This window comes from Hemicordylus capensis, chromosome 4 (genome assembly GCF_027244095.1).
Source record: "Hemicordylus capensis ecotype Gifberg chromosome 4, rHemCap1.1.pri, whole genome shotgun sequence".
NCBI lineage: Eukaryota > Metazoa > Chordata > Lepidosauria > Squamata > Cordylidae > Hemicordylus > Hemicordylus capensis.
In genome coordinates, this window is record NC_069660.1 from 209,300,532 (window position 1) to 209,325,315 (window position 24,784).

A 24,784-nucleotide genomic window follows, 5' to 3' on the forward strand; every position below is an offset into this window, starting at 1 on the left:
TAACCATTCAACACACTGTGAGCCCTGATAAAAGTGGTTAATGTTTACTGAAACCTGCGCATGAACTGTACTAAACACAACGGGGGGGGGGAGGCAAAGTTCTGAGAACAGCATCTATGACTTTTTTTTTTTTTTAAAGCAGTCACACACATTTTGACTTCTGAGCAAACTATTTTCAAACCGACACATGAATTCATAAAGTGGAGGGAGAGGAGGAAGAGAGGAGGGCAGATAATGCCTGGTAGACCAGGACAAGTACAGAGAACAAGAATGTCTAATCTGTCTGCATAGCAAGTGGCCACTACAGAGACCTATACCAAAACACATTTTTAATAAATATCAGTTGTTTTCTTCCTAAAAAACAAAAGGAGGAATGGCAGGTAGGGAGATGATGAGCGATCAAAGATCACTTTGCATGGCCTACTTTGTGCACAACTTAGTAAGGGGTAGTTGCCAAGAAAAACATAGTGAACTGGTGTCAGGCTACTATACTTTAGATCATAGGTATGATGTGCTATCCTATTATAATGCTTAGGTTGAAGCGTGCTTACAGTTATACAGATGCATACCACAACATACAAGAACATAAGAACAGCCCTGCTGGATCAGGCCCAAGGCCCATCTAGTCCAGCATCCTGTTTCTCACAATGGCCCACCAAACACACCAGACACAAACACGCAATATGCTAGCACCGTAGAAACATTACAACACAGTCTCATGCTGGCACACATACCTAGGATAACTATGTTAAAAGGAGAAAATCCCTTCGTTTGTATTTTCCACTTTCAGCCATCACTACTCTGTCCAAACTCTCTTAAGGCATCAACTGCAGCAGAGAGATGATCTCCCATTTGGGGGAGGGGGGGAAGCCCACCAAGAGTCATTTGCCATGTGACTGTCTGCAAACTTGGCTATAATTGTGTATTTATTCATTTGCAATTCTTTTGTATAATGCTGATTAAAAAGCTTATTCCACAGAGCAATTGTTCCCATGCAGAAAGATATTTGATAGAGAAAATGCAGTGCAAATAGACAAAACATTAAGCTACAGATCTTGAACCTTTCCTTTCCTTTTTCATACCACCAGCAGAGGATTATACGAAGACAACATACCTTTCCCTTCTATTGCTTTTAAACCATCAACTGTCAACATACCTTTTACATATACAAGGATTAAAACTCCATCTGAGCTCTCTGCAGTGGTGTGAACAAACACACACAGTTCTTTTCTTTCCCACCCCACTTTTTTGGTTAGAGCAAGATGCTCCCAGGTGTTTAAACCAACTTTTTTCCCCTTCCCTACACTACAGCAATAGAGCCACAGTCACCTTGGAAACAAACATTGCCCAGTGTTTGCAGAACAAACAATGGTACCTTTTCAGCCAGTATGAAGCAGGCAGGGCAAGGGGCAGCCAAGCAATTCTGGGCCTTACACAAGTATTAACATATTGCATTCATTCCGTGAGTTAAAAAATAGTTCCGCACTAGAAGTGAGAGAAAACCTTAAAGGGTGACTCTTTGGCTGGAAACCACAAACAGACAATCTTGGAGAAGGTCAGCCCAGTCTCTCAATCTAGGTGACCAACTTAACTGATATGCTAAAACAATTATTTTTAAATTGCCTCATGCAGACAGCAAACCATTTCCCTCACCTTACCAATTTAGAAGAGGCACACACAAATCTGAACCCTGGCCCTAATCACATGGGCTTGGGTGTTAATCCCATAATTTCACCAGCACTTCCCACCAGCAACTATGTTTAGGATTGCAGCCTGTAATTCAATATGTCATGTTCTTTTAAACTGCATGTAGGAAGTTATAAGGCCACCTAATGGCGCAGCGGGGAAATGACTTGCCAAGGGAGCAAGAGGTTGCTGGTTCGAATCCCCGCTGGTATGTTTCCCAGCCTATGGGAAACACCTATATCAGGCAGCAGTGATATAGGGAGATGCTGAAAGGCTGCCACTTTCAGAGGTGGAGTATTCAGCCAACAAGAAGAGTAATGATTTATGAAAAGCCACACCCCCAACCAAGAACTGCCACAATGTAGTCTTATGCTATGAATATGAAATTTCCACTGTGAGGCATATGCACAAATTAATATTGTGCTTGTTCAGAGGCAAACCAAATACACCCAATTTTTGCTAAGGTGATCCAACACACAATCCAATATGAAAAAGATTTCATTTGAAATCCAAGAAAACCTACATTAAACTTTGTGATGCTTACTTGGTTTCCCATGGGCAGCCACAGCAACTGATTAAGAAAACCTGATGGGATTAAAAATCCATCACAAAGAAACAATTCTGAGTGGAACATTTCTGTGCTTTATCACCAACCAGCTCTGCCCTGGAATCCTGGCTGCATTCCTCAAACTATTACTTCTGGGGAACTCCTTTTTATGTTAATTGTAATACTGCAGAGTAAACAGTTAAAAAAAAAAAGACTAGCAACCTCTTTGCTGTTCTTTGGATGACAACTCTAGGAAGACTAGAGTCCAATTACTCTCTGCCTCCTAGCAAAGCCACCAAGATAAAGAAGGAGTTTAGAAGTGATTCACCGTTACCCATCCCTCACTTAAAACACTGGCACACAAAGGAAGAGAACACATGACGGAAAGCAGAAATAACTTGAGGATGTTGTTCCTATGTAACATGCTGCACCTTCTGAGGAAGGAACATTTTAAAAAGGAACAGCTCTGATGTTATGAAGCTGAAACAATTTCAGCCTTGCCACTTTGCATCCGTGTCTCTAGTGCCCTTTTAATTGTATATAAGCTGAAGGGGAACCAAACGACTTTCCATTGCCTGAGAGGATCTCCTGAATTTTAGCAAGGGCAGAGAAGAAAGGGCTTTAAATACTATTATAGGAACACAGGAAACTGCCATATACTGAGTCAGACCATTGGTCTATCTAGCTCAGTATTGTCTTCACAGACTGGCAGCGGCTTCTCCAAGGTTGCAGGCAGGAATCTCTCTCAGCCCTCTCTTGGGGATGCTGCCAGGGAGGGAACCTGGAACTTAGATGCTCTTCCTAGAGCAGACCCATCCCATAAAGGGGAATATCTTACAGTGCTCACAGGTAGTCTCCCATTCAAATGCAAACTAGGGTAGATTCTGCTTAGCAAAGGGGACGATTCATGCATGCTACCACAAGACCAGCTCCCCTCCCTAGGAGATGTGCACACCTCTCATGCATCTCAAGCATAAGAGCACTAAGCAAAGAGAAACAAGCAGGAGGCAGAGGTTCACATATACATACACACACACACACACAAAACTAAGACTGAAAGTGTTTGTCGCCTTTAAAAACCACACCCACAGGACCCACGCCTCTGTACTACAGTCAGACAAGCAGAAGCAACATACAGTGGAGGTACTGACCAGCCCTCCCCCAACCCCCCACACACACCCTACAGGAGCGTTCTCACAAATCCTCAGTCTGCCAGCTGACAGAACTGTTTAGTCAGCGGGGGCGGGAGAGGGGAAAGAGGAGCAGCCATTCATTCCCCTCCATCACTCCTCTGCATTAGTCCTCATCTCCCTTCACAAGCCACCAAGCAACGTCTTAAGGCCGCTGTGACCCCTCCCTGCTTCTGCCATAGAATGATTAACAGTTTTGCATACAACAATATCCAAAACATCTGCAGAGAGGCAGAGAGAGAGAGAGAGAGAGAGAGAGAGAGAGAGAGCGAGCGCGCACACATGCATGGACAACTTCTTTCTTCTCCCAACCACATCCCACCCACCTCCATTCCTCTCCTCAGCAAAGCACCTTTTCCTTTACAGAGTGTGCCTCTCACTGCTTTTAATATTGTTCTCAGAAAAACATTTAGCATGAAATTATACTTCCAATACCATGGTACGTGTTAGGGTTTCCAAATTATTATTTTTTTTACTAACACTTGCACTGTCAACATGAATAGGGATAATACTCCTTTCCATGATGAAAAGTTTCACCAGCTGATTTCTGCATATCAAGCTGTGTTTAGGCCCCAAAAAAAGGGCAGGTGCATTTTTTTTGATAAGCTGGCAACCCTGAATGTTGTACATGCTCTCTATATGAAGGTTTAACTATGTTTCAGATAGGCAAGAAACACCAATATTGTCCAATACTACCATCCAGCAGAGAGCCTGAAATGGAACACGTCACACACACACCTGCCTACAACAATTCTCTTCTAAACTATACCTTGCTTAGAAACAATTGACTTTAAAAAACAAATACCCCAATCCTAAAAACAGCAGTTCTTAAATACTGTACATTCAAAAGGCTGCAACCCTACATACACTTCCTAGAAATAAAATTCCTTTGAACATACAGTAGAGCATTGATATCCACAGACTCAACATCCACGGATTCGCGTATCTGTGGTTGGGTAATTAACACCCAACCTTGGTATACGTGTGGAAATCAGGAAATAAGGGGGCTAATTCCACATATCGACAGGTTGAGGATGGCTGGAAATGACCTCTGATTTCGTTTCTGGCCGCCATTTTGCATTCGGAAGCCTCAAAATGGCACCGTTTTAAAACAAATTAAAAACCCATGATTTCCAGCTGATTTCTGGCCATTCAGGGGCACAACTCAACTCAAGGGGACCAGCAAAGCACAGTAGGCAGCTTCCCTCTGCATTTCTCCTTGAAATTTTGGCCAATTGTGGATTTTCCCAACAATCAAGAAGCTAACCCCCCTCATCCCATAGCCCAGATGACTATATTTGTGGTTTCCCCAGCGGGAACAGAACCCACCACAAATAGCAAGGTCCTCCTGTATTGGAACTTGCTTCCAAACAAACATGCTTAGGATTGAGGCTAATTTCTATTCTTGATACCAATAAGACAGACATCTAGCAGGTGATTATTCTACCCTCACTGCACCTACACACCAGGAAGAACTTCACCTGCCAGATTTCTGCTAGTAATGGCACCGTTAAAGGCACAGGAGTAGACCAGGAGAAGATGTGAATCCTCCCTACAGGGAAAGGGAGAGGCAAGGGACTCCCATCACAGTTATGCTCCAGCTTGTCTCACCTCAAATATTACATAGCATGAAGGAAAGTCTGAAGAGCAATAATTGTGTTTGCCAGTAGCAGGCCACCTCTCTTTATGAGTGTGTCCTTGGCTCTCCACTCCCATTCAGGGTGGCCCAGTATTAAAAGTAGATGCTTCAGTAAAGCAATAAGCAGGTAAAAGGAAAAGCTAACAGTGCCATGCATTTCAATTCCATTAGGTATACTGGTGCCAAATCATTTTGCCTAAGGTAAGTTGGGTTGCCAGATTTTCAAATGGACCCTGAACCTAGAAGCAGATATTTTTAGATGATCATGTCTTATATTCATGCTGTGAAAAGCTTCACATGAAGCTTCTATTAAAGACAAAAGGGCAGGCCAAGCAAGTTTCTTATTTTCCTGGGCAAGTTGGCAGCCCTACATGGAAGAGGTGAATAGCTACTGCTATCTAGGACAAATACGCATTCATTTTTCACCTACATCCCAAATATACTACTATTAAAGCAGGGCTCAATCAATTTTATCAAAGTTTACTTTCATCCAAGTCTGCTTAGAGCCACAGTCTTTTTCCAACGTAAGCAGCTGACCAAAGTATGATAGTCGACAGCACATGATATAAGTGGCAAGCACTTAACCAAGTTCAAACTGCCTCAGAGCAAAAGAGCTTCACTTTTTCATAGCTTTTATACATGCATGTGGGACTCTTGAATATACATCCTCTCAGCAATCCTTAGAACAGCCCTGCACGACAGCTTAGTATCACACTCATGTTAAAGAGCAGAGACAGCTTGCCTAAAGCCAAAAAGTGAGCTCATGGCCAAGATGTGGTTCAGACTGAGAGCTAATATTGTACATGGCCAGATACAGGAGATACAGTATGCCCTCGAGTACTGACCTGCCTTCCTGGAGAAAAGGGGTGTGTGGAATGCTAGGTGTGCAGAAAGGGAGGCCAAGGGAGTGGGAAGTGTCTTCACACACACTGGTCTTGTGGTAGCAAGCATGAATTGTCCCCTTTGCTAAGCAGGGTCTGACCCGGCTTGCATATGAATAAGAGACAGTAAGATATTCCCCTTAGGGGATGGAGCTGCTCTGGGAAGAGCAGAAGGTTCCAAGTTCCCTCCTCGGCATCTCTAGATAGGAATGAGAGGGACTCCTGCCTGCAACCTTGGAGAAGCCACTGCCAGTCTGTATAGAGGTACAGTTAGTTCAAAGGGATGGCTTAGGTCACAGGGCTGCTCAACTTCAGCCCTCCTGCAGATATTGGCCTACAATTCCCATAATCCCTGGCTACTGGACACTGTGGCTCAGGATTATGGGAGTTGTAGTTCAAAAACAGCTGGAGGGCCTAAGTTGAGCAGGCCTGGCTTAGGATGTTGCCGTTCCTGCTGGCAGTGGTAGCATGCGTGTCTCCAATGAGGGCATAATCACATACAATATTAGCCCGCACAAGACCCATGTCTTCAACACCTGCTCTACTTTCAAGAGAAAGGCTAGTAGTACGAATGTGGGGTGGTGGGGGAAGGCAGTGCTGGCTACTCCCGAGTAGTGCCCCTGAATAACTGTGAGCAAGGACAGACTTCACCCTGATGTATATCCTATTAGGGTGAAAGACCAACATACATGTTAAGTGTGGCAGAAGTGGTTTTTCACACATGTGTTTCAGGGCAATAAGTGAGTATTCAAGCATCACATTTATTTAAGGTGTTAGGCATATCATTCTGAATCCCCTTGTAAGATACCTTCAGTTGTTTCTGGGCAACTTCAAAATGGAGATTTGCAATCCCTAGTTTTCAGCATAGGCTAGACATTCAATGTTTCAAAATGAAATGGGAAAGTGACATTTTCCCAGTTTTTTGCAAATGGAGTTAGAGAGCATATATCAGTGTAATGTACACACAGTGATTCAGTTTTGAGCACATCTGCTATTTGATTCCATAAGAACAGCCCTGCTGGAGCAGGCCCAAGGCCTATCCCCAGGCCCAGCATCCTGTTTCACACAGTGGCCCACCAGATGCCTCTGGGGAGCCCAAGGCAAGAGGTATGTGAATGCCCTCTCTCCTGCTGTTGTTCCCCTGCAACTGGTATTGAAAGGCATCGTGCCTCTGAGGTTGGAAGGGGCCCACAACCACCAGACTAGTAGCCATTGATAGACCTGTCCTCCACAAATTTGTTTAAGCCCCTTTTAAAGCCATCCAAGCTGGTGGCCATCACCACATCCCATGGCAAAGAATTCCATAGATTAATTATGTGCCGTGTACTTTCTCATCTGACATAAATTTCCCAACCTTCAGTTTCATGGGGTGACCTCTGGTACTAGTGTTGTGAGAGGGAGAAAAATTTCTTTGTCCACCCTTTCCACTCCATACATAATTTAACAGACCTTGACCATGTCTCCCCTTCGCCACCTCTTTTCTAAACTAAAGAGCCCCAGGTGCTGTAGTCTTGCCTCATAGGGAAGGTGCTCCAGGCCCCTGATCATCTTGGTTGCCTTCTTTTGCACCTTTTCCAGTTCTACAATAACCTTCTTGGGATACAGTGACCAAAGCTGTACACAGTACTCCAAATGTGGCCACACCATAGATTTGTATAAGGGCATTATAATATTAGCATTTTTATTTCCAGTCTACTTCCTAATGACTCCTAGCATGGAATTAACCTTTTTCACAGCTGCCACACTCTGAATTGACAGTCCCAACGATCTGTCCACCACGACCTGACCTCAAGATATCTCTCCTGGCCAGCCACAGACAGCTCAGATCCCATCAATGCATATTTGAAGTTGGAGGTTTTTGCCCCAATATGCAACACTTTACACTTGCTTACACTGAACTGCATTTGCCATTTTGTCGCCCACTACCCGTTTGGAGAGATTTTTGCAGCTCCTCACAATCTGTTGTGGATTTCACTACCCTAAATAGTTTAGCGTCATCTGCAAATTTGGCCACTTCACTGCTTACCCCAACTTCTAGATCATTTATGAACAACTTAAAGAGCACTGGTCCCAGTACCAATCCCTGGGGGACCCCCACTTCCTACCTATCTCTACTGTGAAAACTGCCCATTTATTCCTACCCTCCGTTTCCTGTCCTGTCCTTCAACCAGTTACCAATCCACACATGAACCTGTCCCCTTATTCCATGACTGCTAAGATTACTCAAGAGCCTTTGGTGGGGAACTTTATGAAAAGCTTTTTTGAAGTTCGAGTATACTGTGTCAACTGGATCACTTTTATCCACATGCCTGTTGACACTCTCGAAGAACTCCAAAAGGTTAGTGAGGCAAGACTTTCCCTTGCAGAAGCCATGATGGTTCTCCTTCAAGAAGGCCTGTTCTTTTATATGTTTAACAATTTTGTCCTTAAGCATGCTTTCCATCAATTTACCCAGCACCAAAGTTAAGCTGACTGGACTGTAATTTCCCGGATCCCTTTTTGAAAATCGGAGTCACAATGGCCGACATTGGTTTAAGCTTGTGCGTTATAAAAATTAGGGGCATGATGTTCCTTGCCCTTGAATGGTAGAGGCAGAAAATATTAAATAAGATTACATAAATAATCCTTACTACCCTATTTGGAAAACTTGCCCCAGATGAGTAGAAAATGGCAACTGGTCCTAGGCAAATACCCAAATGATAAACCCAAGCTGTGCATACAGCCAACAAGGTGCTGCTATTCAAGGGAGAGCACCTCACTTGCCCATCACCATTTTAGGATGCATTAACAGCTGTCTCTTTCTTTTGCTTTAAAGCAGGGTGGATTTGATTTAAATCACTAGCAGGGTGGATAAAAATCAATGATTTTTTAAAAAAAATCAAAAAAATCAGATTTTTTAAAATTTAAATCAGATTTTTTTGATTTTTTTAAAAAAATCATTGATTTTTTATCCACCCTGCTAGTGATTTAAGCTGTGATTTAAATCGTGATTTAAATCAAATCCACCCTGCTTTAAAGGGTTTCTTCTCCAGCAAGTATCTGTCTCCTTCCCAGATGCAAGGTAGACAGAGAAATCAATCCAGCTCCACCCTCTATCTTACCTGGAGCTGTGGATCCAGGTGGGGAATTGGTGTCTGTACTTGTCTCCCCAGCTGCAGCTCGGAGGAAGAATAGGGAGATTGAGACTGTCCTGTCTCAGGGACCCCCTGAGGCTGTGTAACCATAGAGATCTGGTGTAGCACAGTGACTAAGAGACTGGGCTGTGAATCTGGCCTCTCCTGGTTCAAATGTTGCTTCTGCTATGAACTGGCTAGGTAGACCTAGGCAAGCTGTTCTCTTTTAGCCTCTGCTCCCCAGCTGCAGTATAGGGGTAACAGTACTTTCCTTGCAGGGTTGTTTTAAGGATAACAAAGATAATACATGCAAAGTGTGCACCGAGTGCACATCTGGGATAAATTTTAGCTCTGTGCTATCTGTGAAGGTATGAATCCTACAATGGGAACACATCCAGTGATGACGATCATGATCCATCAGAAACCAGTGTTATATAAAATCAAAGCCTCAGAATTCACAGAAGTCACTACTGCTGTGCAGAAGACCATAATAAAAATAAGTATGGTAGCCCTACTGTCCTTGCAGGGTGAGCATTAGGTCATCACACTGTTATAGTAATGTAACAGACCACTAATCCCTAGCAGTTTATCTACAGAGTTGATTCACACACTTCCTGATAGGTTTTGACATTAAACTTGGAATTGGTCATCCAAGTGGATCAAGAAGTGACTAAATGGCCAGCCTGCCAGTACATGCTGAGCAGAGTCATTTCCCAAAGTTTCATCCACCTGTGCAGGCCAGCAACACCAACACATGCTGAACAAGTTCAGTATAGTGACCTCACACATCAAAACTGCTTGTACAAAATCAGCCATTCAGGAAGAGTGTTCTTTCTAGATCCTGCGAAAATGAACCAATACCTTTGTGAAGGCCATCAGCCAAATTCATTTGAATTATGTAGGTCAAACAATGCAGAACCCACGGCTACTCTCTGTCTGCCCTAGATAGGAGACACGACCAAACATGTTCACAGCCATTCAACCCAACAGCATACATTCATTTCCTGTACTGGAGAAACTTAGTTTTTGATACATATTGTACAAGTCTTTTAAAGAGTCATTTAGGAGAGACCTATAATTCTGCACACAGATGAAAAACGTTAGCGGGGAACACTGCACTGCACACTCTGGCAGATCATGGTTTCCTCCCTACCAGGTGACTGCAGAATAGTCTAGTACTAAGGGTATACCCACTTACTTTGAAGTAAGGGTATACTCAATACACGGGCATACTTTCTAAAAGAATTCAGATGTTCTGCTGTCCATACAATTCTCAGTGTTTAGTTTATTTTGGGCAAAGAGCCACCCCACAACAAGTTGTTCTCTGGGTGGCTCACAACTTTACAACATCCAATAGAAACATATTATAAGACAAGACAGCAAGTAAGTGAGTTGGTTCCAGTGCCATCCTCATTCATCTCTTTTCTATATTGCACAAAATGTCTTTATATAGCGCTACTATGACATGTGACCAGGCTGGATGTTCAATTGGGGTGTTAATCTACTGTTTTTCATGGGGCAGGGGAAAGATCCAGGGAGATCTTCTTTCAAGGGAGAGAGAAGAATATATTGGCAAAAGGAGCAAGCATGAGAAGTTTTCATGATCACAAATGGATGCCACCAAGCACCTAAAAACTGTTCCATCCAAGCTTGTAAAAACCAGCAATCCAGATATCTGGCAATCTTGGAGGAAAAAATATAGAATTTCCAAATTCCTAAACTGCTATTTGAACTCTAAGGATCTCAGCGTGATCCAGCGGAACCTTAATGATCATAGTTCATATCTCAACTCAGCCATTATGATGAAATGGTTGCTGTACTATCACACAAGACACTGAAGTAGTGCCTCCAAAATCTGGTTAAAATCTACAATCCAATTTAATATTGTAAATGCTGAGGAAATGGTGATGGAAAGCTGGTAGCCTCATAGCATCCTGGTGATTTTTTATTTTATTTATTTTATTTTAACTCTGGGAATTTTAAAGAGCAGTTTGGGGGTTTTGTGAGGGTAGCTTCAAATAAGGATAGCAAGCTCTATGCCAGACATCTTTATTAGAAGTTGCTGGATGAGACACAGCAGGAAAACAGTGGAAAAACAAGCTGGCTTTAGGGCTAGTTGGTCTACTACGGATCAGGGATTAGTGTTGTGGCACCTAGTAGGGAAATATGCTAACGCAAAAGCATCTCTTTATGCAGTTTGTGTTTATTTCAAGTCTGCCTCCACCAATCTCATCCCCAGCGATAGACTTTGGAGAAAGCTACAAGCATCTTTGGTCGATTGACGATTACCTTTGCTCATTCATAAGCTTTATGACAACACCTCTCCTGGGTAAGAGTAACCCTCAAGGCCAATTGTCAGGCCCAGAACCAACTCAGAAGGGTGTAAAACAGGGGTATATATTCACTCCACTTTTATTTCATTTTTAATCAATTCCTTGGTCACGTACTTGACTTCCATCCCCCAAAGACAGCAAATAGACCACTATCATTACAGCTTTACGCAGCTGATGCAGTAGTTCTATCATGAATGCTCATTGGACTGTCAAGGATCCTGCAGGCCCTTGCTTCCTATTATAACCAACTTCTGCTGATAAATTATCAAAAAACAAAAGTAATGTTTGTAAGAAGACCAGTTATGAATAAGTGGCAGATTCATGGGAATAAGATCAGCCAGGTAATGTGCTATAAGTACCTGGGAGTTGTCTTTCAGGCCACAGGCAGATGGAAGGCTCAGACGGAGAATGTGACAGAGAGTGCCTAGGAGTGTCACTGCTACTTTACGTTTTTCCCCGCTCTAGAGGAGGCTATTATATTCCTGCAGCTATTAAAATGTTTGAGGCCAAAGCTTTAGCCTAATTATTATACAGCTCTCAGTTCTGTTTGTATCGTGATTTTGACCCACTAGATGTGGTTCAACCCAATTTTTTGAGGACCTTTTTCTTAGTGGCATGGTATGTTCCCAATGTAGTTTTGTGGCTGGAGGAAGGCCTAATTAAGGTTGAGGCTAGGACTCTGCTCATCTTTTTCAATTTCTGGCTCAAATTAATGTTTTTTCTAGCTGATTTGTCTCCTTTAACATTAGCCAATGATTTTCAGTCTGACTGGAAGAGAACTTTAGTGGATAAGCTTGCACTGTGCGTGTTTCCCTTGGTATTCTAACAACATTGGGATACGATCAAGCAAAAATGGCAGATCTTGGATATCAAGCTACAAAAAGACTAGAGTCTAGCCCCCAGCTATACTAGCTCAGGAAGTGTAAGGAATAATATTATGCCACAATGTTATAACTATAATATTATACTAATCATCAAGTTGCAAAATACTGGAGGGCATTTACATGGGCATGTTTTAATGTGCTTCCCTCAGCCTTACTTGAGAGCAGATATCAGAATATTCTATTCTTAGAACATGCATGTCCATGTGGACTGGGAGAAGCTGAAACAGCAGGCCATGTTCTTTTGTACTGCATGCTTTATCATGACATTCATTCCACTTTTATTTCTCCATTTTTAACAAACTTGCCAAGCAGGTCTGATGAATTTTGTATCTCCCTCCTCCTTTCAGACCAGAACTCAGTCATAACTTTCAGTTTTGCTAGGTTTTGTGCTGAAGCCTATGGTGTCCATTAAGAGATAATTAAAAAGCTTAATTAGACATGGAGCCCAAGGTTGTGGGTATTTCTGCATGAATTGTGCTGGCTTTGCTTCTCTGTATCTTTATTCTTGTGACTTTTTGTATTTACAGCTCGTCAGTGACTGTAATAAAGTATATCTAATCAGTTGCACTTAGTCTAGATATTCTTAAACTATAGGTTACAGGAACCATGCCTCAGCCCTAGAAGAAACCGAAGTATTCCACACTGCCCGAGGAACCACACATCACCACCAGTCACATCACCCTGATGTACACATAGCCAGGTATAACCGGGGGGGGGGGGGAGAGAAACAGCACAGACAAACTTATCTTCAGGTCAATCATGTACATTCAGGGGTACCTGCGGTTTCTGCAGCGTACACAGAGTTATTTACATAGCCAACAGAATCTTTCACTAGTTTTGTTCAGTCACAAATTCTAGAGGGTTAGCAGTCAGTCTTTGTTGCAACAACACACAGCCATAGGTTGGTAAATAACCAACATGGGATTCACCAGGCCAGATATTGATAGGATAACACTAGGAAAGGTTTGGTCCAAGTCGTTGTATAAACAGTGAAATTGTTTCTCTAGTATCTGTGATGTAACTGGCTTTCACCTCCCATGCACCATTTATGAACTATAAGAGATACAGTAGTGCTTACTTATTTTAATATTCCCAAGAGGAATTCCTGAGAATGTTGTAATTAGCACCACATATCAGCTGGACCTGAGAGTGCCATCTCAACTCATCATCACTGTGTCACCTCATATCTTGAACTAACCACAGCCTCTCAATGCCAGCATTTATCTTCTACAAAATGATACCGCATTACTATATCAGCCAGATAACCTCATATTTAGGTCCCCAGATGTAGTTAGACAACAATTTTCACCATCCCCAACCACAATGGCTGAAAGAGGATGGGAGGAGTTGTCCCATCTGGGGGACTCAAGTTTGAGAACCCTTGAATAGGCCTGAACAAGACAAATGTACAACATGCTTCCAGTACAGTTAGAAGCAACAAAAGTGATGAGTTCTTACATTACCAGTCAAAACACACAACCAGGGCTACCGGCTTAGCACTCTTGGTATTTGCATACAATTGAGTTACCCCTATGCAGTTACTGGGTTCCAAACTATTTGTGGTCCAGATATTTTGTTCTGCCCCTTTTTTTCCAGAAGTAGACAGGCTCGGACTGGCCCACAGGGCAACAGGGCATATTCCCAGTGCGCCCCACCCGCAGGGCGCCCCTGAACCCTGCCACACTCAGCAGCAATGAATACTCCCACCCTTAAGTACCCATTCTGCTCAAAACCGGGCACCCTCCCCACATACATTGCACTGCCCTCTCAGTGCCCACAGTCTGGTGCTGGAAGCAGAGTTAAGATACATTAGCTTGCCAATGAATTGATTTAAGCAAATCACTATGGGATGCATCAGCAAGCAGCATTGGCCACAAGGTCACATAAGGAATCAGTCTACTTTGTGCAGATGCCCTCTGCCTTCTGAGGAGCTGACCTCATCCATGCACATGCCCTCTGCCTTCTGAGGAGCTGACCTCCCTGCCTTCTGAGGAGCTGGCTCTGCAAGTATGGAAGGTGTTGAAGACTGACTGCTTACCAGGTTGTACACAATGGTGATGCATATAAGAGATAGTCTTTCCCCCAAAAGGGACATACAGTATGTAGATCTCTCTTGTACAAAAAGCTCCACCCAGCCAGGAAACTCTTTGTTCTTCACTGCTCCCTACAGCAAATCCACTCACAAGTCACTCAAGGTGGATTGATTTAATCACTGATTTAGAGCACCAAGGGGAAAAAAAAAACCCAGTTAAAATAATTGATTCAAATCAAGTTTCCATTGATACTTCACTTTTCTTAAACAATGGTGCAAATCTGATCACTGAAGCATGTTAATTTACAACATCTAGGAGAATATACTCTGTGTCCGTTCTTAGATCATTTGGTGGTTACTCATTTAGGAAGTAGAGCATACTACCTGTTGTTTTTTTAATGCAATTAATACCTCTCTCATTAGCTGTGGCAGGCTACCCTGCATCTCCTTGTTGCACAGCTTAAAGTTGACACATTTTCCTTTTACCAAGGGAAGATCTTTCTTCAAAATATTCCCAGATAGCTTTTGGGCACAGGACACACTCTTTGGCAGTTTTTCAGTGGCAAAATGAGAGGCCAATATAGCAAATCATGTACTGAATAATGCCTTCCCTGTTTTCTCTACTGTTTCTCTACTTCACCTCCTTTCCTATGTTGTATCTCTGGTTTAACTACTCTGACCCCATCCCACCACAAAACAACCACCCTAACATCCAGCCTATGTCTTTGCACATGAAAAACAGACTTAGAGGCAGAAACTGAAAGCCCCAAAATATCCATTTTCAGGGAACTGTGTTGATGTAGCATATGGTAATTTTAACCATGTTATTTTTTACATGAGAATTGGAAATTTAATCCTTTGTTTACATTTTAATCAATTTAAATCCTATTTAAGTTTTAAAAAATCCACACACTGATTTTTATCCACCCTGGAAATCAGTACAACTGCTGGGCTAATAAGCAGAGTTATCTGCTCTCCAGCCCAGTGCATGCAAACCTGTATGTCAGAAGCCATGACAGGCAACAGCAAGTGTCTTGAGAATCAGCAAAGAGGAGAAGTCCAGTGTGGCAGCTGTAAGGCAAGCCAGGCAACAGTGACAGAGTCCAAAAAAATACAGAGGTGAAGAGATACAGGTGAGTACTTGCATGCAGCCTAAAGCTACTTGTTAAATCCCCAAGAATCTAAGCTCTCTAGAAGTTTTTGAAGTGTACTTCCTGTCCCAAAGGTTGCAGAGAAGTTTGAGAACGTGATAGCAATGTTCCCTGACAGATCAGAAAAGAGGACAAATTCCAAAAACCTCACATTAACTTTGCAAAACTAATTTTGTCACCATGCTGGCATAACGCAGTGGATAAGGAACCAGACTTACAAATACAAGTAGATTCAAATCTCACTTTTGCTGTGAACTCACTGCACAACCTGAGTAACCCACTCTTTCTCAGCATCAGCCTCCCATCTGAAAAATGAACACTATAATCCTGATTTACCTTGAGGGTTCCTGTAAGGATTACAATAATCACTCTACGCTATACATTATATATCTATAATAGAAAGCTACTTGAAACTCCCAGACTAAACCACAAAATATAGAACCATGCCATTTCAGACCATGCCTAGGTTCAACCATGCCTAGAATGCCACAAAAAATTCCAAACCCTGGAAACATTCATTACTTCCCCAGAAAAACAGCAAGATAAAATGTCAATATGCTTGCAAACTGAAAGCCCTCACTGACTCACCCACTGGCTGGGATGAAACTCCCAGACCAAGTCACAAAAGACAGCAATATTCCAGACCACGCCCTGATTACCAAAAGCAGTCCAGAACCTTGAAGAAGAAAATGTATTAATGCCCCCCCAAATGCAGGAAAACTTCCATTGGACAGCATGGGTCATGAGACCTCATAAAGCTAGGAAAAAAGACATTTATACTTGCAAACAAGCCATTTTACTAGTGTCTAATATGTTAAGACCCTAGAGATAGTATTAATTATGCACAGCACACGTGCATGTGCTCACACACACACTCTATTAATACCATCTCTAAGGTCTTAATAATTATGGCTACTTAGATACTCAGTGATATGAAGCAGTTCACCCAGCTCCCTGGGCTTAGATTTGTACCAGCATCCATCCATTTTCAATTATCAGTCTTGAAACAACGGAAGGGTAAATGAAAGTGCCCCTGAGAAAGTAGAAAATGTACTTATCACTGAGTGGCTACAGATACATCCAAGATATCAAAATTAGGGGGATGGTCTTCCAAATCAGACAGACTTTAGCCCCAGCATCTCCTTCTACAGAAGTTAAGTACTGACACTTTGAGGTCATTCGCACAATCAAGAACTGTTCTACCCAGGTTTGGAAGCCGTGTGCACTCCCAATTTTTGATTGTGTGGAAGCAAAGTAGGAGGAAAACGTGGATAGCTTTTCCTCCTACCTTGCTTCCACACAACCAAAAATTGGGAGCACACACAACTCCCAAGCCCAGGTAGTAGAACACAGTTCTTGATTGTGTGAATGACCTCACTATCATGCAAACAAATATTTTCTTCTTAGAAATCTACAATTCTAGTCACCAAAAATATGTTGAGTGCAAAGCACCACTTATTCCAAGTGCAGTCTTCAACAGGCTTTAAGAACTACCACTTTTGTCTTTGCACTGGAAACTGGCAGAGGTGACATCCCAAAAAAGAAAGGCATCAGCCACAGCCTGTGGGCTAGCTTTATACCAACTATTTTAAATGATAAAATTTGAAAATATATACATAAGCTATAACTTTAGATATTTTAAAATATCCCAGCTTCGAAAACCTGTAGCAGAACAGTATCCCCAAAGCATAAAATAGCAAGGTTTGCTTTTGTTGTTTAAAGTGTACCATACTAGAATACCGGAAAGGGAGCTGAAGAGAAGGAAGAGTTGGCACATGACACACACATGGTCACCTTAAAGGGCACAGTCAGATTACTGTGAACAGACACAGCAGAATTCCACATACAAATGTATAACAGAATGCAGCCTGTACTTCATTACACCATAGTTCTTTGCTCACTTCAGGCTTCACCCCCTGAGGGGAATATCTTGCAGTGCTCACACATCAAGTCTCCCATTCATATGCAACCAGGGCAGACCTGGGCAGGGCTTAGCTATGGAGACAAGTCATGCTTTCTACCACAAGACCAGCTCTCCTCTTCAGTTAAGCAGGAGGTCTCAAATAGAGCTAACAGATGTAGAGCAAAAACAAGGTTCCTGCACCTTTAATGCTTGTGCAATTCAATGCACACCTGAATAAGAAGCTGCACCTACTGAAATTTCCTCCTTACATAAATATTAGAAGAACACCAGAGCCTTGTGCTCCTTTACATTTGGTTATTTTAGTTTAACATTTAAAGAGAAGCAGAAGATGCAACTAGGTGCATCTCCTAAAGATCCCATATCAAATAAGTGGGGTTTCAAGTGGGCAGATAGTCATTTTAAGTATTTGGGATTTCTAAAGAAGTTAAGCAAATGGTTCCTATTAATTTAAATCCCTTCATTAAACTGCTAACTTGGCTAAGAGGCACCTTTTAACGTGGTGATTCTCTTTATTTAGCAGGGGGAGAGTAACTGGCCCTATCCACCCCCAGGACAGTACCTCCAGTGACTGTTGCTGGTGTCTGTCTTATGTTTCTTTTATATTGTGAGCCCTTTGGGGACAGGGTTCCATCTTATTTTTATTTATTATTTCTCTGTGTAAACCGCCCTGGGCCATTTTTGGAAGGGCGGTTTAGAAATCGAACAACTAACTAACTAAACAAATTGAGATGGATCTTAACCACTGGGGAAAGCTCCATTTTAGTTTTTGGGGTAAGATTAATATTCTTAAATCTTATATTGCCCTCAAATTTATATTTTGGTTACAAGGGTTGCCCTTGTATATTTCTCCTTGTTATTTTAGGAAGGTGGGTTTTATTTAGGTATTTTTAGGGGGTAGGGGAATAAGCAATCTAGAATTTCTTACAAGAAACTGCAACTACCTTTAAAAAAGGGTGATTTTAATTTGCCTAATTTCCAGATATATCACAATTCCTCTCTTTATTTCTCAAGCTTTGTATTGGAGAATGCCTGATGAAATGCTTGAAGCTCCATTATGGGTAGAAGTTACCAACAACTGGTACCCCTTTTTTGTGCTGCATTAAGTTCTAGCTACTTTAAACATTCTACTTTGTATAGTCCCATCTATTTTGGCTGCAAGATCTGCTTGGAAAAACATTTCCAGACTTGTCTATTTGTGCATGAGGAGTCCACATTATGGGGTAATCCCCAATTAACTATTACTAACCTGTCTGGTGGCAGAATTGGGCTAATAGTAATATATTTTTCTATCCCAATTAGTATCCTCTACTTCTGTTTTTAAACTATTTAATCTTATACAACATAGATATGGTCTAAAATCAGATGGTGCTTGGCAATATATTCAGTTAAGACACAGCATATCCAAAAGGTTTGGTCCTGATGCTATTAGTGCTTTGGAAACTCTGAATATCATCAAATACTGAATGTGTGTATTTAAGTTTGGGGACCAGGGATAGATTGGGACTTCTGCTGGTGTACCGATCGCTCCGCTGCCCAATGGAACCCCTTACTGAGCTCACAGACTTGGTCACAGAACTTGCGTGGAGTCTCCCAGACCTTTGGTGCTGGGGGACATCAATGTTCATTTTGGTACCAATCTGTCTGGCATAGCTCAGGAGTTCATAGCGGCCATGACAACTACGGGTCTATCCCAAGCGGTCTCTGGACTGACACGTATTGCAGGTCACACACTTGATTTGGTTTTCTACTCTGATTAAGGTGATGTTCCATGGGTGGGAACATCAATGGATCTCCACATTGTCATGCACGGACCACCATCTGGTTAAGGTTGGACTTACAACCACTTCCCACCTCCGCAGGGGCAAGGGGCCTATTAGAACGGTCCACCTGAAGAGGTTATTGGACCCAGTAGGATACCAAGAAGCCTTGGAGGGATTCTATGTTGCCTTTGCCGGTGATCCTGTTGACGCCCTGGTTGAGAATTGGAACAACTTGCTCACCAGGGCAGTAGACACGATTGCTCCCAAGCGTCCCCTCCAACCCGCTTCAAAATTGGCCCCTTGGTATACGAAAGATCTACGGGGGCTGAAGCAGCAAGGTATGCGACTGGAGTGCAAGTGGAGAAAGAATTGACTCAACTCCAAAAGATTACAACATAGAGCACATTTAAAGATCTATGCTCAGGCAGTACATGTGGAAAAGAAGCGGTTCTTTTCTGCCTGTATTGCCTCTGCGAGTTCACGTCCAGAGGAGTTGTTCAGTGTTGTGAGGGGACTAGTATCCGCCCCCCTCCCTTGAACCAGAATTTGGAGTAATCAGTTACCCACTGTGACGTGTTTAAAGAGTTTTTCGCAGATAAAATCTCTCAGATTCGGGCCGATCTAGATGGAGACTCCACAATTAATTTGATGTCTGAACTGGAGGTGTCCAACAACTCCTCTTATGTGATTCGATTGGATCAGTTTCAGTTTGTCACTCCTGAAGATGTGGACAAGCTGCTTGGAGTGATGAGGCTACCACTTGTTCTTTTGACCCTTGTCCAACATTGCTTGTTCTATCTAGCAGGGAGGCTCTTGCAGGAGGCCTGGTAGAAATCATAAATGCTTCTCTGAGGGAGGGCAGGATGCCTCCTTGTCTTAAGAAAGCAATTATTAGACCTCTTCTAAAGAAGCCTGCATTAGATCCCTCAGAGTTGAGCAAATATAGGCTAGTTTCCAACCTCCCATGGCTGGGCAAGGTAACTGAAAGGGTGTTGGCCTCTCAGCTCCTGGTGGTCTTGGAGGAAGCTGATTATCTAGACCCATTTCAAACTGGTTTTTGGGCAGGCTATGGGGTGGAGAATGCCTTGGTCGGCCTGATGGATGATCTCCAATTGGGAATTGACAGAGGAAGTGTGACTCTGTTAGTCCTTTTGGACCTCTCAGTGGCTTTCGATACTGTCGGCCATAGTATCCTTCTGGAACGTCTGAGGGTGTTGGGGGTGGGAGGCACTGTTTTACAGTGGTTCTGCTCCTACCTCTCGGAGAGATTCCACATGGTGTTGATAGGAGACTGTTGCTCTTTGAGATCTGAGCTTAAGTATGGTGTCCCTCAAGGCTCCGTACTTTCTCCAATACTTTTTAACATCTACATGAAACCACTGGGAGAGATCATCAGGGGATTTGGAGCTGGGTGTTATCAGTACGCTGATGACACCCAGATCTACTTCTCCTGGTCAACTTCTTCAGGAGCTGGCATATCCTCCCTACATGCCTGCCTGGAAGCAGTAATGGGCTGGATGAGGGAGAATAAACTGAAGCTGAATCCAGATAAGACGGAGGTACTTATTGTGCGGGGTCAGAACTCCAGAGACAATCTTGATCTACCTGTTCTAGATGGGGTCATACTTCCCAATTTTTAAAAAACATCTGAAAACCCATCTCTACACCCAAGCTTTTTAAAATTGTCTGTTTTAAGTTTTATGGTTGATTTTAAATTGTTGCATTGTTTTAACTTTTTATATGTATGTTGTTTTATGTTAACTGCCCAGAGATGAAAGTTTGAGCGGTACAGAAGTTTAATAAATAACATAAATGAATAAATGAATAAATTATATCATCATATTGGTGAATTTAATCAGATTCATAATATGCTTTATAATTTTATCCAAGCCCAGGTAGCACCTCCACTCAATACTGAATGAATTAAGTGGAGCTTGGAATTTAATATTCCAATTACACAATATCAATGGGTTGTAATTTTGGCTGAAACTGTCAAAGTATCTTTTGATCTGAGGCTCAAGTTAGTTCAACAAAAATTAGTCTTTCACTCTTATTGGACTCCAATTAGACTCCATAAGTGTGGGCTGAGCAAATCTGATGAATGTTGAAGATGTGGGGAAGGAGAGGCAGGACTCTTACATCTGTTCCTTAATTGTAAGGTTATATCTCTACTCTGGAAAAAGATAAGTGACTATGCCAATTTAGTTATAGCAGGGGAATATCCTCTAGAGTAGACCCTGTTCCAGTTTTGTTGAGATTGCCTCCTGATGTTGAAGAACTAACCCCTAATCAATGGAAATGGCTCACTAAGGCCTTTCTGGTGGCTAAACACATTATTTCACAAAATTTGAAATGTAAATATCCTCCAGATATTGACAAATGGTTTCTTGATTTACTTACTCTGGCAGCCCACGAACGATCCTTATTTAATACTAGATCTTCCAAGTATGAAGGGATCTGGTCTGAGTTTTTGCAACTATTTGCATTGTAAATGTAATGTATGTTATGTTTAAAGAGATTAAAACATAAAAATTAAAAAAAAATAGTTTAACATAGCTAAACTCAACTGAAGTCACAGACCCAAGCGTGCATAAGCAGCAGAAAAAAGGAAAAGAAAAAAGGGGAGGGCAACTAACCAGGTTGTAAGGAAACACAGATCTCCATCTTAGCTCAAGAAGTCCAATACTTCTACTACACCCTTGAGTGCTCTGTATGGAAGATATTAATCCCTTTTGTTTCTGATTGAGGACAATCTTTGTTTCTTGTCTTTGAAGGGGCAGAGCCATCACACTATAGGCCTAAAGACTTTTTTACAATAGGTACCCAACTCAAGCCACCTAATGGCACAGTGGGGAAATTACTTTACTTAGTAAGCCAGAGGTTGCCGGTTCAAATCCCCGCTCATATGTTTCCCAGACTATGGGAAACACCTATATCGGGCAGCAGCGATATAGGAAGATGCTGAAAGGCATCATCTCAAGGAGTTGATGGCAAGCTTTACCTTCACCCAACTCAAACCAGACATGTAAAGATTAATGCTCTCTCAACCAGGGACCTGCCTACTGCTAGACTAAGGTAAAACTCAGTGCTAATTAGTTAATGTTTGTGTATTTTCTTTTGAAATCCTGTGTGCCTTTTTTAATCCCAATCTCCCCTATTCCCCCTCAATTCCTTATTCTGTGTGCAACTCTTATTTCTTAATCAATTTCACACAGAAGTGTATTCAGTCTTGTATAAAAGGTTCCGATGGGTTACTTGCAAAACTCTTACCTATGTGCCTAGTAAGGTCATGTGCAACTGATGAGTTGTTTTAAGATTAATATATTGTTTGTTGAGAGCTAGATTGTGTAGGCTCTGGCTGTACAGTACCTGCAAGTCCCAAGACAGAGAATTCTGGGTTCTTGAAGCAGTATCTGAGCCCAGTCATTGGCTTTCGATCAGTCTTCAACTGGTAGCAGCCTACCTCGAAGGAGCAGCGTGCTCCTCAAATTGGGATTAGAACACTCTCTCTACTCAGGGTAGACCCCAGGAATGCATAGAGTAACCCCCGTCTCATTACACCAATACAACTGAAGTATTTTTCCCCGTTTCAGCAGGGTTTGTGGAAGTCTTCCAAAGCTCTCACTAAAATTAAATGGGTAGTTTGTACATTATTGCCTCAAGCAACAACTAAATAAATGTAAAACAATAACAGCTACATATAATGTACCAAAGATACAGAGGCTATTCTCACATGCAGTGGAAATTGGGCTAAGTGAGCCCAGCCACGGTGCGGGAGAACCTCCAGGAGGCGTGTGGCTCGTGGTGGTGCAGCAGCAAACCCTCTAAGGTAGCCCACCGCCTAACCCAGGTTTCGGGCACAGCAGAACCTGGGCCATGTGTCGCCGCAGTAAAACTCCGCACCACAATGTCTCACAAGTAGCCTCCCGACCAGGAGACTCCCCAAAAGGCACCACGCACTTGCCCCCGAACCCCACCTCCCCAACCGGCTCCGTGAAGGAGCCGGTAATTATCTGGGTGACCAATGTGGCCACCCAGGGAGGGTTCCCTGCTTGTCTGCCGGGACAATGGGTAAAGCCCGTTCTCCCCGCAAACTGCCTTTTGGCTCTACACACGAATCATGTGTAGATCCTTATATTGTCATGTGGAGGTGCACTGCCCTAAAATTAGGAATGGGCAATTCCTTTAGCCCATTGGAACACTTTTCTTCTTTATCCCCTTCCACTAAACATAAGAACTGACTTGCTAGGTCAAAACAAAGATACACCTAGTCCAGTGGTTTTTAGGATTTTCTAACTACAGGGAACCTCTTTCCCATTGTCTTATCTGCCAAGCAATCCCTACATATTGCCAAGGATTCTGTAGCAGTCAGACACTCCTGTGAGAAACATGATGGCCAGTCATATTGGGCTTCACCATCCTAAGACCCCCTTCTTCCTGTGACTATGAGATCATTCACACAAGCAAAAACTGTGTTCTACCTGGGTTTGGGAGCTGTGTGTGCTCCCAATTTTTGGTTGTGTGGGTACAAAGAACTTGCTTCCACACAATCACTTCTACCCAGGATTTCCTCTTACCTTGCTTTGACACAACCAAAAATTGTGAGCACACACAGCTCCCAAACCCAGGTAGAACACAGTTTGTGATTGTGTGAATGACCTCGATGTTTCAGGAGAAGATCAACAGTAGTTTCATCTCCCAAGCAAGCTTTCCTTTTATGAGGAACCCCAAGATCTAACCCAACATTCTGCTCTCAATATTAGTCTGTTACATGCCACTAGAAGCTCATCAGCATGATGAGAAGTAGCAGCCAGCCATTGTTTGTCCATCCCAAGTATACAATTATTAGAGGGGTACTAATTCTGCACACAGGGGTTCCATTTCATTATCATGACTAACAATGATTAGACCTATCCTCCATTAATTTGTGTTCAACTCCTTTTTAAAGCTATCTAAGCTACAGCCCATGACATCTTCTGGTAATGCAAAACAGACCAGGATGCCACAGTGAGGTCATTCACACAATCCAAAGTGTTCTACCTGGGTTTGAGAGCTGTGAGTGCTCCCAATTCTCGTTTGTGTGGAAGCAAGACAGGAGAAAAACCTGGATAGAAGTGACTGTGTAAAAGCAAGGTAGGAGGGAGACCTGGGTAGCTTTCTTTTATTGTGTGAATGACCCCAGTGTCTAAACGTTAGCTCTCCTGAAATATTTGTACAGAGATACTTGTAATTAACAGATTTTAACAGCAACATCACCAAAAACAGATGGAGTTGAGAATTCTTGCCACTAACAAAGCAGTGCAAGCCCATATAATCTCTTCTGTAGATTTCAAACATCAGATGTCCCAGGCAGCATCAAGTATACTAGCCGACCCCCACACAGAGCATCTGTGCAGCACTTTTGGGCCGACTGTTTCCCCCTCCCTCTTCCTCCTGCCCCAGTCTCTCCTCTCTTCCCCGTCCCTCAGGCCCGCGCTCTCCATCCCTCCTCCCCTCCCGTTCCTCCCCCCCCCACAGAGCCTCAGCGGGCGGACAAGTAGGGCCCCGCCGCTGCCATTTTTTTTCTCCCTCCCATCCACCTGCCGCCACCTTTCTCTTCCCCCCGCCCGCCGCTGCTTCTCTCTCCCCCCCCTCCTCCGCCGCC

The 24,784-nt window shown here is 42.8% G+C and overlaps 1 protein-coding gene across 16 annotated transcripts in view; it reads right to left on the bottom strand.

Annotated features, from left to right (window-relative positions):
- RREB1 (ras responsive element binding protein 1) overlaps window positions 1-24,784 on the bottom strand; it is a 170,213-nt gene that overhangs the window by 134,423 nt on the left and 11,006 nt on the right. The window contains exon 1 of one of the 16 annotated variants that reach the window (XM_053244264.1): window positions 1,376-1,399. The exons of the other annotated variants lie outside the window; for them this stretch is intronic. The gene's annotated coding sequence lies outside the window, so the exon portion shown is untranslated. Of the gene's footprint in view, window positions 1-1,375; window positions 1,400-24,784 lie in introns of those variants that run through there. 16 annotated transcript variants of the gene reach the window in all.